We start from the raw sequence: 18940 nt of genomic DNA on the forward strand, positions 1-18940 counted from the left end.
ACAGCAAATACCAAGAGTTTCATCTTGAGTTGTTTCTTCATGATTCATTACTCCTCAAATCCCATGAATGCCATGCAGAAAAGCATAGAAAAATGCTGTGAATGCAGTGTATTTGTATTACAGATAAGGAATTATGAGCTTGGGAAATCCAACACTTTTATTGGATGAGTCATTAACAAGCCTGCTCTTTATATAATGCAAATAAAATTCTGAGGAATGGCTAGACAAGGAATAGTCAGAACCTCATTCTTGGCACGCCCAGAAAGAAGGGAGATATAGGGGCATTCAAGATCCATGGCAGATCATTTCTCCCAAAAATCCATCCCTTGGTCTGACAGGTTCTTGAATGAACGTGAATTTTAACATGAGTATGTCACCAACCACTCTCAATAATCTGCCAACAGTGGCTGGAACCAAATTCATTAAATTCATCTTATATAGCATCTAACCAAGGCTACTATCAACAGGACCCAAGGTCAGACAAATATGGCCAAACTCAAGTAGTGAGCTCACAATATCCTCCTTACCAACCACCAGGTCCTAGACACAGCAGCTGAGTGTAAGTCCAGAATTGAATGAGGTAAAAGGAAGTTTTAATCTTGTTATGTGGTCTGAATGTTTATGTCCTTCTCCCAAAATTCATATGTTGAAATCCCAACCTCCAAAGATAATGGCATTAGGAGGTGGGGCCTTTGTGAAGTGCTTAGTCAAGGGGATGACCCTCATGAATGAGACTAGTGTGTGATAAAAGAGCTCCAGAGAGCTCCCTCATTCTTTTACCATGTGAGAACCCAAGAAGGTCTGTGGTCTGTAGCCTGGTTCTTGAACTTCCAGTCTCCAGAACTGTAAGAAATATATCCCTGTTTATCAGCCATCTTGATGGTGGTATTTTGGTATAGCAGCCCAAGCAGGTGAAGACAAATCCTCCACATACCTTTAAGACAGTTATGACCTAGCAGGTTATGACTGCTTGATTGGACTAAGATTGCTGTTAGGGGAAATAAATAAATCTGAATTCTAAAAAAAATCTAAACTTGAATTTTAAAGAGATTAGTTAAATATTTAATAGAAATTTCATCTTTGCAAAGTCAATTGGGTCCTAAAAATATTTAAAATTAAAGGACATATGTCCTGAGATAAATTATAACATATTTTTTAGTTATCACTCTCTCCAGATATTTATCAAGACATTATAGGTTACACTTAGAGGTCTAATTACTATATTTGAACTTGTGTCAAACATTGAAAATTAAACTTTGGGGAAATCATTTCAACTATACTACCAAAAAAGCTAACAGTGCATTTTGCTTCTCTACAGTTAAGATTGGATCATCCTGAGTGTATTATGCCAATTCTGTATCATGTGTATTTGAGGGTTGCATAGAGAGAGAAAAAACTAAACATACAAATAATGCTCTCTGAAAAATAAGTCTAATGGACTCGTGGACCCTGTCAATTTATTTAAGTCTTTTCTCAAAGGGCTCACATTTCATAAAGTTATAATTGTTTATTTAGCAATAAAAGGTATACTAATTTTTTCACTATTCTTGTTAGATCTCATATAAATAAAGACACTTGAATAGAGTGCATGTATGGTACAGGGATAGAATTAGAGGTGTGTAAATACATAATTAATTGTCTCCCTGATGAGAAGAGCATGTATATATTTAACACAGATTATTTTATTACAAATTTCACTAATGCAAAGGTAGTATTTCCTAAAATTTACAAATAATAATAAAAGATTTATTACACTTTGTCATAAATTCATTTGGCTCCCAAAGAATACTTTCATTCATTTTTTTTTTGCTGAACATTTGTGCCCAAGTCCAAGCAAGAATTGCAACTGACAAACAGGCAGAGGAGTGACATGAATGTTGTTGGTTTTTTTTCCTTTATACAAGGAATAATATGAAAATGAAAAATAAATATGGATGTTTGTTAACAATGTGAACAGCTTTCAACACAGATATTTTCTTAATTATGCTATTTGTAGTAAAATAGCTATAGATACATAAATTTTTAAGTCTAAGCTTAATTAAGCACAGCTTTTTAACATTTTCCCATCACATTTAAGTGTAGATCATTAGCAAACAAAAAATCAAGTCTGGTACGTAGTGTTTGTCAACTTCTGAGTATATATACTGGGACTGGGGTTGACTTCCAGATACCCAGTGGATGTCACTGAATGCAAAGTTGAGAAAATACGCACATCAGTGAATCATTTCATAGTATTCTACCAAAGAGAGTGAGAAGATGTAAATAACATTAAAATGCAGCAAAGCAATTAAGAAGTGAGGGATCTTGTGTATTTATCAGCTTTTATTTTAATGTAATTTATTAAATTTTAAGTTTATATTAATTGTTAATAATGGCTGTGTTTAAAAATCAGGTTCCCCAAATTCTTGAAAATTTAACAATCTGCTCTGCCAACTTCAGTCTAGTCAACTCCAGAATGCTACTGGATAGGAATAAAGACAAAGAGAAACATACAAACTCAACAGCTGTAGGAATAATAACTTTGATGTAGTGGCGATGGGATGAGGGAGAAACATCTCTAAATATTTGAGAGACTTCATGTGAGAAAAGAATTGTCCTGATTCTGAGTCTAGGGATTTGTTATGCAATCAACGATGCCATTTAAGAGAGATTATCTTCTATGTAATACAAAAACCAACTAAGAAAATTTAATTCTCACTAATTAAACGTGGACAACTGATTTCTGAGCTTAGAAGCAGTCACTACTATACTTCCAACAAGAGAAAAACTGAACAAATTGGAAATCAATAACTTCTGTTGAATATATCATAGAACCATGTTCCCATGATAAACCACCACCTCCAAATCTAAAAAGATGGGAGAATCCAGAGAGTCATAAGAAGATCTGTTTCCTGGACCAGAAACTGCTTGAGCCCTACTGGTAGATAATTAACTGATAATTTTGTGGCTGAAAATGGAAGAAACTACTGAAGGCCACAATCTCAGAAGGACTCCCACACTTTTGTGGGGCTTTCTTTCATGAATTCCCTATTTTCATGCAAATAAAATAAGAGAAAATCCCCTATGTCTTTGGCAGGGAGTGGGTAATATGGAATAGTAATATCGTGGAAGACTAATTTTGTAGAATATACCCAGAGTTTTCTCCATCACAAAAGCCTGGTCTCCAGGGAAAAGACCAAAGCCTATTCCAGCTGTGGGGAAAGTATCCTCACACTACAGCTCAATATAGCTTTTTTATTTCACTTAAGGGGGGCAGATGGGAGAGTTATATGACTGCAGAAATATTTACAGTCTGGACTCAGACCCATTAAAAGTCTGAGATTTAACCATAAGATCATAGATCCTACTTCTGGACAATGCATCTTCTCATCAGTAGGACTTCAGTATAATAACTGCTAAAAGGTGGAGCCCCTCAGTGGCTCAGTTGGGTCTGACTTCAGCTCAGGTATGATCTTGGGATCCTGGAATCAATCAGTCATGTTGACTCTGCTCAGTGGGGAGTCTGCTTTTCCCTCCTCCTCTGCCCTGCCCCCTGTTCATGTTCTCTCTTTCTCTCTCTATCAAATAAATAAATAAAATCTTAAAAAGAAAAGTGCTAAAAGGCACAGCCTGTTCCTATGGACAAACACTAAGAGAAGCCCAAAGTCAAAAGGAAAGTGAAAAACAAGGACACTAAAAAAATGGGAAGCATATAGCAACCACAGCTACAGCAAACATTTGAAAAAGCCAAGTATCTAGGTATATTAACATACTGCCTTGCACTAAAGTCGAGTTTAATTATTTTCCTACAATCTGATACAACATATCTAGTTTTTAACCAAAAATTAGAAAATACGTCAAAAAGAAACAAACAAAAACCAGTCTGAATAGACAAAGCAAGCATCAGAACCAGACTAAGATGTGACATAGATGTTAGAATTACCAGACAAAAAGTTTAAAATACCTATGATTGATATGTTAAAGGCTCTAATGCTCATCAACCACATGCCATGACAAATGGGTAACATAAACACAAACATATAAAGATGCAGAAGAAAATGCTAGAAATCTATAAAACTCTGCAACAGAATAAAAGTTTGAATTTTTATGAGCTCATTGATACTGGGCATGGCCAATGAAAAACTCAATTAGCTTGATGAAACTCCTAAAATGAAATGCAATGAAGAAAAAAAAAAAGCCACTAGTACATCCAATGCCTGTTGGACTGCACCCAAAGTTGTAGCAGACACTTTAAATCCAACAATATTGAAAAAATAATTTTACATCATGACCAAATGAGATTTATTCCAGAAATGGAAGGCTGGTTCAACATTGTGAACTTAATGTAATCCAGCACATTAACAAGTTAAAGTAGGAAAAAAAAAACATATAATATCAATGCAGAAAAAGCATTTAACAAAATGCAACATCTGCTCAAAATAAAAACTCTCAGCAAATTATAAGTAGGTGGTAACTTCCTAAATTTGATAACAAATTTACAAAAACTTGCAAATAACTTTATGCATAATAAAGAGAAACTGCTGTCCCCCAGAGACAAGGAAGAAGAAAAAGATTTCCCTTTCATCACTTATTCAACATCATACTGAAGGTGCAAAATGACAAGAAAAAGAAAGAAGATATACAGATTGAAAGAAATACATGAAACTTAAAAAATAATAGGTGGCATGATTATCTATGTAGGAAATTCCAAATAACTGACAAAAAAATTGATACGACTAATGGCAAGCTCACATGAAACAAGGTTAATATAAAACACCAAATGCAATGAAACGCCGGGACACCTGCACCCCGATGTTTCTAGCAGCAATGGCCACTATAGCCAAACTGTGGAAGGAGCCTCGGTGTCCAACGAAAGATGAATGGATAAAGAAGATGTGGTTTATGTATACAATGGAATATTACTCAGCCATTAGAAATGACAAATACCCACCATTTGCTTCAACGTGGATGGAACTGGAGGGTATTATGCTGAGTGAAGTAAGTCAGTCGGAGAAGGACAAACATTGTATGTTCTCATTCATTTGGGGAATATAAATAATAGTGAAAGGGAAAATAAGGGAAGGGAGAAGAAATGTGTGGGAAATATCAGAAAGGGAGACAGAACGTAAAGACTGCTAACTCTGGGAAACGAACTAGGGGTGGTAGAAGGGGAGGAGGGCGGGGGGTGGGAGTGAATGGGTGACGGGCACTGGGTGTTATTCTGTATGTTAGTAAATTGAACACCAATAAAAAAAAAATAAAAAAAATAAAACACCAAATGATTTCCTATGCAAACAACAACAATTGGAACTTGAAATCTTAAAACAATGCCACTTATAATAGCACTAAGAAAAACAAAATATTTAAGTATAAATCTACAAGATATGTAAAACCACCCTTGACCCTTGAACAATGCATGGGTTAGGGGAACCAAACCCTGCACAGTCAAGATTCTGCTAACAAATTTTCACTGCCCCAAAAGGTCAGTACTAATAGCCTACTTTTGGTTAGATAGATAACATAAACAGTTGATTAACATATATTTTGTATATAATGTGTGTTATAGGCTCTATTCTTACAACAAAGTAAGCTAGAGAAAAGAAAATGTTATTAAGAAAATCATAAGAAAGAGAAAATACATTTACAGTATTGTACTGTACTTACTGATAATCCTCATTTTATGTCATCTGTTTACAATATGAATTGTCTGTCAGTACCTACATCAATATTGTCTTATACGATACAAAACATTGTAGATGTTATATGTATTACTAACACTAGACATCAAAAATAAAAAGTTAATGTGAAAAAAATTCATATTTATTTACAAAATAAATAAACCTTTTCTAATATATTTATTGAAAAAAATTTGTATATAAGTAGATCCACAAAGCTCAAACTACTGTTGTTTAAGGATCAATTGCATATATAAGGAAAAAGTAAAAAAATCTAATAAAGATAAAACTTAAACTTATTTATACAAATAGAGAGAATTTCCATGTTTATGGATTGAAAGATCTAACACTGGCAAGAAGTCACTTATTTCCAAACTAATATAGGTTCATGTAAGTCCAATTAAAATTTCAGTAAGATACCTATAGATGTTGGCAGACTGGTTCTACAGTTTATAAGGAAAGTCAAAAGACCTAAAACACCCAACACAGTATGGAAGAACAAAGTTGGAGAACTCACATAGCCTGATTTCAAGACTTACTTAAAAACTATTGTGATCAACACAGCTTTTTACTGGAGAAAAAACAGACACATATTTCAATGGAATACAATAGAAGCCCATGTAAATATTATCAATTCAACTTTGACAAGAGAGTAAAGGCAATTCAATGGAAAATGGATATTCTTTTCAACAAATGGTGATAAAAAAATGAACATCAATGCATAAAAAAATGAATATGCACACTGATATTATAATTTTCAAAAAATAACTCAAAATGGATCAAAGGCCCAATCATAAAATGCAAAATTATAAGTTTCCTAAAGAAAAACCGGTAAAAAACCCTGTATAATTCAGGTTTGGTGATACATCACATGAGGAAAACATGAAAGATAAATTGATATTTTTAAGTTTATTAAACTAAAATCTTTTGCTCTGTAAATAATTCCATTAAAGGGATCCCTGGGTGGCACAGCAGTTTGGTGCGGGCCTTTGGCCCCAGGGCATGATCCTGGAGACCCGGGATCGAATCCCACGTCAGGGCTCCCAGTGCATGGAGCCTGCTTCTCCCTCTGCCTATGTCTCTGCCTCTCTCTCTCTCTCTCTCTGTTACTATCATAAATAAATAAAAATTAAAAAAAATAATTCCATTAAAGACAAGACATATATTGAAAAACTAAATTTGCCAAAGATATGTCTGAGTAAACACATATATTGAAAATATATTTAAAAATCTATATATACACAAATATTTTAAAACCATAGGAATTTTCAAAAAATTAAAATAGACAAAATCTGAGCAAACACCTCACCAGAGAAGATACGGATGACAAATAAGTATAGGCAATTATATTCAACATTTTTTGTCATGAGAGAAAATCAAATTAAAACAAAGAGAAAATCAAATTAAAACAAAGAGACAATTATTAAAGTGGTTGATATCCAAATACCTCACAATATCAAATTCTCAATCAAATTGAGAATGCAGAGCAAGAGGGGTACTGGGTGGCATCTGCCTTTGGCTGAGGTCATGATCCCAGGGTCCTAGGATCGAGTCCTGCATCAGGCTCCCCGCGGGAAGCCTGCTTCTCCCTCTGCCTCTCCTTTTGTCTCTCATGAATAAATAAATAAAATCTTTTTAAAAAATGAGAAAGAGAGAATGCAGAGCAAGAGATATCTCTTTCACTGCCAGTGTAAATGCAAAATGGCACCTGAACTTTGGAAAATAATTTGCAGTTTCTTACAAAGCTAAAAATTACTTTATTATATGATCCAGCAACTCTACTCCTATGTATTTAACTAACTGATTTTTAAATTTATATTCACATAAAAAGTAGTACCCAAATGTTTATAGATTAGCTTATAATCAACAAAACCTGGAAGCAATCAAGATGTTTTTCAGTAAGTGAATTGTTAACAAGCTAGTACATTTGTACAATGTATTTTTATTGTATGTTGAGATATTATTCTTATTGCACAATGAATTATCATTCAGGAATAAATAATGAGCTATCAAGCTGTAAAACTATATGGATAAATCTTAAATGACTATTGCTAAGTAAAATAAGCCGGTCTGGAAAGCCTACAAATCAAATGATTCCAACTATAATCTGTAAACAGAAAACTATAGATCCCAGAAAAACAGTGATAGCTAGTTGCTGGGAGTAGGATTTATATAGGTGAAATGAGGAATTTTATTATTTTTTAATTTTTATTTTTTTTGTTTTATTTAAATCCAAGTTAGTTAACATATAGTGTATTATTAATTTTAGGGTAGAATTTGGTGATTCATCAGTAGCATAAAACACTCAGTGTTCATTATATCAAGCGCTCTCTTTAATGCCCATCACCCAGTTACCCCATCCCCAACCCACCGCCCATCCAGCAACCCTCAGTGTGTTCTATATAGTTAAAAATCTTTTATGGTATGTCTCGCTCTCTATTTTTATCCTATTTTATGTTTCCTTCCCTTCCCTTATGTTCACCAGTTTTGTTTCTTAAATTCCACATGGGAGTGAAATCATATGGTATTTGTCTCTCTGACTGATTTTCTTCATTTAGCATAATACCCTCTAGTTCCATTCACATCATTGCAAATAACAAGATTTCATACACATAGCCAACAGACACACAAAAAATGCCCAACATCACTCATCATCAGGGAAATATGAATCAAATAACACCCCACACCTGTCAGAATGGCTAAAATTAACAACTCAGGAAACAATAGATGTTGGAGAAGATGTGGAGAAAGGGGAACCCTCTTAAACTGTAGGAATAGAAACTGGTGCAGCCACTCTGGGAAACAGTATGGAGGTTCCTCAAAAAGTTAAAAATAGAGCTACGCTATGGCCCAGCAATTACAGTGCTGGGTATTTATTCAGGGGATTCAAAAATACTGATTTGAAGGAGCACCTGCACCCAATGTTTAGAGCAACAATGTCCACAATAGCCAAACCATGGAAAGGGCACAGATGTCCATCAATGAATGAATGGGTAAAGAAGAGGTGGTGTGATGGAATGTTACTCGGCCATCAAAAAAAATGGGGGGGAGGGGGCTGGGTGGCTCAGCGGTTTAGCGCCTGCCTTTGGCCCAGGGCACGGTCCTGGAGTCCCGGGATGGAGTCCCACGGGCTACCGGCGTGGAGCCTGCTTCTCCCTCCTCCTGTGTCTCTGCCTCTCTCTCTCTCTCTCTCTCTCTCCTATGTCTATCATAAATAAATAAATAAATCTTTAAAAAAAATAGAAATGGGGAATTTTAAAGAAACAAGTCTGTCAGATAGAGTATAACACATTTTTCAAAAGCCACAAGGATTTACAATGCAAAGAGTGGAACTTGATATATGATTTCTCACACATCACCTAGAAATAGGGGATTCCAGAATGGAATTCAGAATATGACAAAATAATCTAACTATATTACTACAAATACATGAAACAATCTCACCTAATTGAGCAGCAGGGAGTAGAAGAGCTGATCTAAGTAACTTTGGAAATGTGTGGCATCTATACAATTAAAGGCAAAGAAATGGAATATAAGCATTACACTCTAGCTGGTAAAATTTGTTTTTGTTTTTTCTCATGGGAGGTTAACAATTTTGACACTGCTATGCAAGTATACTGGAATTCAATGATCAGGAAAATGGATGGAAGGAGGTCAGAGCTGTATTTCTCATTGCTGGAGTAAAATTTACACATAAATGCCAGAGGTTAGAATAATCTATGTGGTCATGGATCAATATCACATCAATATGAACTCCCTTTTAGCTTACTATAGATGTAAATCGGTTCCATATAGAAATATTTAAAAACATGTTTTTTGTACATGAGCCATAAAATAAACACATATTTTCTTGTTCTGTCAGCTAAGCGGGCCCAGTAGCAATGAACATATCAAATACATACGTCTTGGTTTCAAGCACCATTCTTCCATAAAAGGAAGCAGGGCTCCTTTTAAAAGCAGGCAATCTACGACAGGGCCAAGGAACATACAAGGTGAGCCTGGAGCAATTTGGACTGCTGAAGAGTAAGGAAGTGTTAAACCCACATACACACAATGATGTAGATATGCCAAAGAAACAAATGAACAAAATGGAAATGTACCCAATGATGAAATACTTTGAGCAACAATATAATACTAAATACGCATTGTGTTACATACCCAGAGGATAAAATAAATATCCATGAGTTCATATAGATATAAATAAATAATTGAGTAAATGAGTAAATGAAGGACATTAGAAAAATTTCCCACACAGAATTCCAAATAATACATATTATATTCAACCTTCAAAGAGTTTGACTATAATTCCTGACTCTGGAAGTCTTAGCAACTTCCTTCCACCGAATATAGCATGGTGGGGTGGGGCAAGAGAAAGAATCACTTTAAGTGGATGACAAATGCCACTGTGCCCAGTGATCAAGATTAACATGAACAGTGATATGTCATGTCAATGGAAGGTATGCTTGATATGATGTGATGAAAATGACATTTACTTCTATGGTCTTCTATTAAAAATCATATAATCTTTTTCTAACCATAAGATAAATGTCAAACAAATCCCAATTGAGGGACATTCTACAAAATGTCTTACCAGTCCTCTTCAAAGCTAAGGTCATCCAAAAGAAGGAAAGTCTGAAAATGACCATGGCCAAGAGGAGCCTAAAGAGACACGACAATAAGGTATGATGTAGTGGTCTGTATAAGATCCTGGCACAGCAAAAGGACATCAGGATATTGACAAATGAAATTTAAAAACATAAAAACTATGGACTTTTGTTAATAATATTTTAATATTATTTCATTAATTGTAACAGCTGGAATCTATTCATGTAAGATATTCACGGTGGGAGATACTGAGTGCTCAATATGTGGGAAGTGTCTGTATTAGCTTCGCAATTTTTCCTAAATTTAAAATGGTTCTAAAATAAAAATGTGTAAAAAAGAGAACACTGTATTATACTCTTCAGTTCTCTAACAGAAAATATTCAAGTAGAGCCTAGATGATTGTAGGTTGGGCAATTTCCTGAAATCAATGCAAACTTAGGCTAATTTCCTCATATAAAATGCTTTTATTGTATTATAAAGTAAGGTCTGCCTTTCACATACCTGAGGCTCAGCACAGTTTATTTGACTCAGTGTATAAAATGCTGACAAAGTCTCTATTCTTGCCTCCTAGGAACTCACAATATAGAAAAATAAGACATTTAATGAAGTTTTATTCACACTTTTAGACTCGTAATAAGGGCATACTAAGGCTCCAGTAGAAGCAGAGATCAGAGAAGCTAGCTGAGTACAGGGTCCATGAAGGACTTCTTTTTTTTTTTTTTTGGTTTCCAAAGTCAGTTCTCTTTATTAAATACTGATTTTTCACAGACCAGAAATACAAAATAAAAGTAGAAATAGGCCCCCGTTAGGAGCTATGGCCTGCACTCACCTGACCCCTGCTGCAGCAACCTGAACAGGAGAAGCAGCAGTCACATCCCTAAGGTCGCAGGAGCAGGCCCAGGATTCCACCCTGCACTGCGCTTGCCCTCACCCAATCTCTCCCCAAGTTATCAAGAGCCATTCTTGGGAAGCAGTAGAGAGGAGGACACCTCCCCTTCCTGCCCCAGTGAGGTGCATGTCACCAGGAGAGATTATCAGGATGGCACAAAATCCAAGGACTACATTTCATGAGAAACTGGTACCAAAATCCAAGGACTACATTTCATGAGAAACATGGGTGGAGAGACTGCAGGTTGTGACAGGGCAAGCCCAAGGAGAGAGAATTTTCCTCCTCTCTACTCATATTCTGAAGGAATATGTTGGGGTCAACCTGCAGTGGGCTCTGTCTATTAAATAACTTGCACTTAACCCCTTTATTCAAATTGATCTACTCTTTAACTGTGTGAGTTAACTCTTCCTGTTTGCTAGTAAAAATTACTTGTGTTCGAAAAGTTGTCATAAACATCAAAATTAGTATTTCTCCCTGTTCTGCTTTGATGCAATTGTTTAGCATGAACATTTTAGGGTAGAGTTTGACTAACATCTGGATATTATTGCAAATCTGCCTTCGGGGATGCATTTCAGAATGGCTGCTGCAAAGAATAAACATATAACTTCTCTCGTTTGAAAGAACACAGTAGATTTGGGGTTTTTTCCTAAAGAGAGAGAAAAAAAAAGTCAAAGCACGATGGAATTAGGCAGATGTCACTCATTCATTAAACATAGTCTCAACCATTTTTTGTAAAAACAAAGGAATGTGGAAAGTTGTCTTTCATACGTATATCTCATATCCTTTGAAAACTCTTAAAGTAACAGTGCATTTGTGCATAGATGTTTTAAAAATCTTTCAGGCATTGATTTCAGATTATGTGCACAGAATGTTAAAAACTTTAAGAAAGTCCTTGAACAATAACTGAAAGACCAGCTGCTGATTTTGTAATCCAGAAAGGTTTACAGAGACAATAGGTTCTCATCACACGTGCTTGCTTCCCATCACTTTTCTGCCTGTGTTCAAATAAATGTTCGATGCATAGCTCTTTTTCTAATTGTAATTTCTTCATTAAGTTAATAGAGACGAGCACTGTGGATGTGCATCTCATGGTGTGAAGAAAATATCACCCACCACGTAACACATCCCCTACTGAGGTGATTAAATTAACAGAACTGTAATTAAATGAACAGGAACTGTTGGCTTCAGAGGCTCTCTCTAGCACAGTATTTCATAAAGTGATTACAGGCCCTTTTAAGCAGAGATGTTAAATAGCCTTAGTATTGAATAAACTTTACAAATAAAAGTTATTTTGTTAAAGTTTATTTACATAGTGGTAACTGCTATTGAAAACTTCTTAGAAGAAATCTAAAGATTTTACTAGAAAATAAGCCATGCTCAGTAGCGTCAAAGACAAGCACTTTTACATCAGGAGTAGTGGCACTATGCACTGTGTACAATATTTTGGGGTTTTTGAATATTTGACAATAAATGCACCAAGACACTTGTCTTTCACAGTTTTGCAAAATACTGCGTTTTCCTATACAATTCTTTTTTTTAAGATTTTATTTATTTATTCATGAGAGACACAGAGAGAGAGAGAGAGGCAGAGACACAGACAGAGAGAGAAGCAAGCTCTATGCAGGAAGCCCAATGTGGTACTCGATCCTGGAACTCCAGGATCCTTCTCTGGGCCAAAGGCAGGAGCTAAACCGCTGAGCTACCCAGGCTGCCCTACAATTCTTTTTGATAACAATTTATTGGCAGGGGGAGTTTATAGAGTTGTATATATGGGAGTTAAAAAATTTATAGAACTGAGTAAGTCATAATCTTTCCAGGAAAGACAATAAATGTGTTCATTGATTGAAAGTATGGATTATTGTAAAAAAATCTGGGTTCAAATATTGGCTCTGATAATGTTTTTACTATGTGTACACTCACAGAGAATCTTTTCTGCTGAAAACTCACTTGAGCTAAGCTTTGATGAACAACCCCCCCACCCGCACCCCCAGTGAGTATTCCAAGAGGAACAACCCTGTCTGTGGTGGCCTAGATCTTCAGTCAGATTCAAATGTGTCCCCTAATTATTCCACACCAATGGGAATAAGTTTCCACTTTTGCATCTATTGCCTCCCCCAGGCCTTCTCAAGTTGTGGTAGGCTATTGAATGCATTTCATTTGCCACTCTTCAATGGGGCAAACTGTGGTAAATTACTTTAACTATCTGAACCTTGTGTTTTCTATATGGACAATTGGAGAACAGTTGTGTCCTAATTTGTGTACCCCCCAAGAAAATCTTAAAGTGGATTTTTTGGTCAGTTTTATTTAGAAGATCCTAAGAAGTGAGGGAGGGAGTAAGGAGAGTGGAGTAAGGAATAGAAAGCAACCAATAGAAAATGTTATAAGCAGAGCGTGTCTGATTTCATAAGATCTCTTTGTAAGAAACTCCCATTGGAAAAAAGAAAGGGATGGGGGAGAGAGGGAGGAAGAAAGAGAAAGAAGGAAGGAAGGAACGAACGAACGAACGAACGAAAGAACAAACTTGCATTGGGCCTTCCAGAATCTTCCATTTGTGGAATGGGAAGCTGGACCTTTATCTGCTAGATTTGCCACTCTTGTTTAAATCCCACTAAGCTGAAAGACGTTTAGTACGTGTCAAAGGCAGAAACTATCTATGTGCCTCTGAGTTCCCATGAACTGCCCACTGTAGCATCTGGGACGGTAATTCAGGCCCTAGAAACAATTGTTCAGTGCCTCCAGTTTAAAGGATTATTTTGAGGATTAGATGTAAAAAATCCATTACGGTATTTAGAAGAGTCTTGGGGACATGGAGCCATCATGCAATAAGTGGTCTTCTTATTAGTGTCGTTTTTATTGTCACTATAATGATGCTCATTTTTATTATTCTGGGATGAACCACATGCTTTGAGACAGCTTATTACTTATCTACTTATTCTCGCACATAAATTAAACATAAAAGACCTTCAATCTGCTAGTTTATAACCTATCTCACATATAGACTGTGCAAGATGTGAAGGCATGGATAGAGGTAATATCACTGTCTTATCTCCTTGCTAATGGTCATTAAAAAAAAACAACTATCTTCCTTTAATTCCCACTTCTAATTGGCTATGGTAATCGCTTGCATTAAATTAGTCTCATTAAGTTGGAATAGCATCATATATTCTGTTTGTCAAAACACTTATATGAAGCCCTCTTTTCACTGAATAAAGGGCTCCTTTCCTCCCCACCCCCTGGTCTCCCTCTTCCTATCCCTCTCCCTCCCCACCTCCTGCACCTGCTAAGTGCCATCTTGTGGAATTCCTAACTACACTATCATCAGGTCAGTGCTGTTCTCTGCATTCTTACCTTCTCTACTTTCAGCCTTGTGCTGGATCAATTTTCCTTTTTCCCTGTCACCGAGTACAACCTCAGTGGCATGTTCCTTTAATTATGTTATTCTTCCTCTACCTTCTTTCTTCTTTTAATATCTTTCATTCAACTCTATTCCACATGTGCAAGGTACAGAGTCTTATCTATCAGCTATGGAAGACTCAATCTCTCCTTCCTTTTATTCTTTTCCTGTTTTTTTTTTTTTTTTTTTGAACAAGTAGCAGATTGATGATCTTTTTTTCAAATATGCATGTGTAAAATATAGCAAAGAAAGATTTTAAAAAGACAATTATTACTAAGCTTATGTGTTTCTCCATTAATGGGTGAGAGTTCTTTACTTGCATGTATTTATTTCACTCTTCTTGTTCTATTTTTTAGGTCTCATTGCATTTATTTTTTCCTTTGTGTATTTTTATGTTTATTGATATGTGACTCATACAAAACAAAATATTCAAACCTAAAGTATATAATTTGATAGATTTGTATTTTACATTCATATTAACACAATTCTGAGTAAGATACAGAACATTTCTCTTATATTTTGATAATTTTTAAAAACTGGGATATAATAAAATAAATTACTATGTAATATATAAATATTATATGTTTCAACTCAAGATTCTAATGAAATCTCAACCATTTAAAAAATCATCCAGAAATTATGCTCTAGATTAAAGTTTTTCATATTACATGTCCATTTAATTTTAACCTGACTTCAAACATTAGCAGTCATTTATACATTTTGTATAATGTTTTCATTTCAGATTCTAGGAATGGGAAAATACCTTTTACAAGTTATTTTCACTGTAAATACTCAATACTGTTTTAAATACACCAATTCCAATCTCTTTGCAATGAATATTTATTCACAGATTAATTGTAAAATTTAATTAAACTAGAATTTAATTGATTAGAAAATTTTAAATTTTTGTCCTTTTTCTGGAGACTAGAAATGATTTCCAGTTATTACATGTTGCACAAATAATCTTGCTAGCTCCCATACAAGCTGATCTTTCTAAAATTCCTATCTACTCTCATTTTTAACACTTGGAAGTTTTATTGCTACTTCATTGCTCACAGAATTAAAAATTCCATTCTTGGCATTGAATCCGAGATAAATTTTGGTCCAGCCCTCCAATTAGACTTTTTGTCTTCTCTTATCTGATTCAAACAAATGCACCTAACTTTTCAACTAAAATAGATATTGTGTAATTTTCAGTATATCCTATGTTTTCTTCTTTACATAAGTGTACATTTCATTTACTACTCCTCTGTCCCAAAATGCACCTCTGTCTCTCTTTCCCCTCACCTCTTTTTCTCTCTTACATCACTTTTTTTCATCCCTTTTTTTTTCCTGCCTTAATGTAAGATCCAGTCTAAAGGGTAAATTGTCTGTAAAGCCATCTTTAGAAAACTCCGTCTGCCATTTTTGTCTGAGTACCATGTCCTATGCCACCTGTCTCAGCCGCACATGTCCAATAGTGTTTTAGTAAATTATTTACCTGTCATATTCAAAAAGCATATGAGACAACTCTGGGGAGGTACAGTGTCCTGTGCATCAGCATATCCCCAGATGTTGGAATGCAGTCTGTTGGCTGAACAAAAGAACAAATGAATACTTCTTTAGGCATTAGTGACTTAGGCTCACATTCCCCAGTGTTATTTTTCTTGGCAGAATTTTCTACATGGAATGTGTCTCTTTCTTGATTTCCCATGTAATTTTGAACAAAATGTGTATCTAGCCATGAAATTGTTTGTGACAAAAAAAAAATCCCTCATCTAAAGTGGGTCATAATAAAAGTCCATATTTTAAGGATGAGAGAAACAGATTGGAGCTGCAGTATTTCTCGCAAAGCATTCACTTCTGCACTTGTTTTCTAAGTATCTGAATTAATACAAAATGTCCCAAATGATAGGAGATTAGGTTCTGTACATTAGCTAATCCTTTGTGAAGTAACAGCATGCCCAAATGTCGTTTAGTTCAAATCAAAGACCTCAGACAGTTGGTGAAATACAGCAGAAGGAAATCTTCTTTGATATGCTAATGATTCAATGTGTTATTCATTAAGTACTGCTCACCCTGGACACTAGTATCAACTTTAGTAGAGAAAACAGTTATTATACTTTGTTTCATTTAATTTCCATTGTTTACTTGAAAAGTGAATATAAATGAAGAGAATGCTAACCTTTGTTTTTGGAAAACCAAATCTCCAGGGAAACAGTAGGTCTTTTTAAAAATTTCTTAGACCCGTTTCAGATTTCTAAAGAATATATCACTGTTCATAGAAGTATGTATCGTTTTCTCCTACATACTAGCCAATTTTGTTGGATGAATTAGTTCAATTCTATGCTGTAGACCAAATTCTAACAACAGGTACAATTTATTGAACACCTTCCACATTTGGTGTTTTGTGTGGATTATCTCCATCCAATAATAAGACTTCTTAGAAAACAGATATTCAGAGTTTACACAAATTCCTTATAGTCACACACATGAAAATGTGTGTAGAAAGGTTCTAAATTCATGTTAATCTTGTTCTAATGGCCACGCGCTTAACAATATCATTGTATTAGTTGGGAGAGGCTAACTTTCACTGTAGAATCAAACAACTGCTAATCTTAGTAACACAGCATAAGGAAAATTTTTATCTTGCTCATGTTCCATGTCCCTTGTTGGTGAACAGAGGGATTCCTGTATCACCACAGCAGTGGAAAGAGAATATGGTAAAATGCACCCTGGTCCTTCAAGTTCTGGCATGTTAGGAGCACATTTTTATTTACATGGCATTGACCAAAGCAATTCCCATGATTGCCACAAACTCTAAAGAGTGCTGGAGAGTTCAATTTCTCCATTAGGCTGGGGAACAGAGCTGTAAATATTTGTTAAACAGTATTGATGACTGCTACCAGTTATGTCCCAAATGCTTTCAGAAACTTATTGTATTGATAGCATAAATAGTTCAACAGCCAATAGTTCTTTTAAACTTGACAGAAATGAAACATCTGATAAGAAATAGGATGTGAAAGAAAAAGTGTGTATGATATATATTTCCTATACTTCCTACTAAATGTCTTTGACTACTCTGTTACAGTTTTCCTATTTACCCCTTTTTTTCATTTCCCCCTCCTTTAGAGGTGAAAATTATTTTTTATTCTATGTTCTCTGCATCCCAAATAACGCTGAAATGTACCAATACATTAGCTGTTCTGAAGTTCTGCTTATTCATTTTGCTCTGATACACATAACCTTCAAAGTGTCTCATTCATATTATGACTGGTTTGAGGGAGGACTGATTTTTGTCGGTGTGACACTAGAACCCTAGTATGTGACTGGTCATGCTTTTCAAAATCCTATTCCCCTGTGGTTTGCAAGAAGAGAAGCTCATATGGAATATGGAAGATGGAAGTGAAGAAGAGGAAATATTCTTGAATGTTCTTCTGAATTACACACAGCTCTCTACTCACTGCTCCATGAGCTCTTGGCATAGTTGAGGCAAATTTGACTAAAGCTCACCCATACTCCACTTTGCTGTCACAACTGGTTCCCATGAGGACCCGCTGGTACTCTCCTGTACTCTCTGGCTTTTCCACCTGCATTGATGTTTGGAGCTGGAATGTTAGTGATATTTCTCTGGTAATTCTACCTACACTTTGCAAATTTCTGCCACAGTCCCTCCCATATTCCTGTGAAACCCTTACTCCCTCATCAGACACCTGTAATGAGTACTTTCCAGACCAACCACAACTTGGTACACTGGCAACTCCCCAGCCTAGCTTGCATGGTCTTCCATACTCAGGAATTACTATATAAGAGATTTTTCCTTTTGCTTCTCTCTATATACTTACACTCAGAATGGAATATATACTGTACAAGAATCATATCTTCCTCCACTTTACATCACAGTTCTGGTTCTTGAATGCCTGCCTGGTGTTTTGCTTCATCTCTATTTCTATGTATAGGAGTCTTACTAATTTTTCATGAGCTATTTTAAATGCTACCTCATTCTTGATATTTCCATAATCAATTCAAAGAGAGGTAATGGCTCTCTTTAGATATTCATAAGGCATTCCACATACTTTCTTCATCTTTGCATTATCACAGTAACCTTGTAATAAAAATAGGGACTGGGATTCAATATATCCTATTTTAATTCTTTTGCTTTTCAAGCTTGGTTTTGTTGGGCTAAGATTTAGGTAGTTGATGTTACAGTGAATTGGAGCTCAATAAATGATGAAAAAATGGAAATAATAGGATAATTTTTACACTATTTGTCACTTATAGGATTTATCCCTAACAAAAAATGTATTGAGTTGTCAACAGTAGCAATTAACTCTACAAGAATAGGAAACAAACATTAAACACATTTATCATTCATCTCTAGCCTGACGGTATCGGACTATGCTTTGTGCCTGTACTCCC

General features: G+C 35.3%; 1 long non-coding RNA gene across 1 annotated transcript in view; it reads right to left on the reverse strand.

Annotated features, from left to right (window-relative positions):
* The window catches only part of LOC119870629, a 126178-nt gene that overhangs the window by 16293 nt on the left and 90945 nt on the right, over nucleotides 1-18940 (reverse strand). The gene's annotated exons all lie outside the window — the stretch shown is intronic.

Source organism: Canis lupus, chromosome 1 (genome assembly GCF_011100685.1).
Source record: "Canis lupus familiaris isolate Mischka breed German Shepherd chromosome 1, alternate assembly UU_Cfam_GSD_1.0, whole genome shotgun sequence".
NCBI classification, from domain to species: Eukaryota; Metazoa; Chordata; class Mammalia; order Carnivora; family Canidae; genus Canis; species Canis lupus.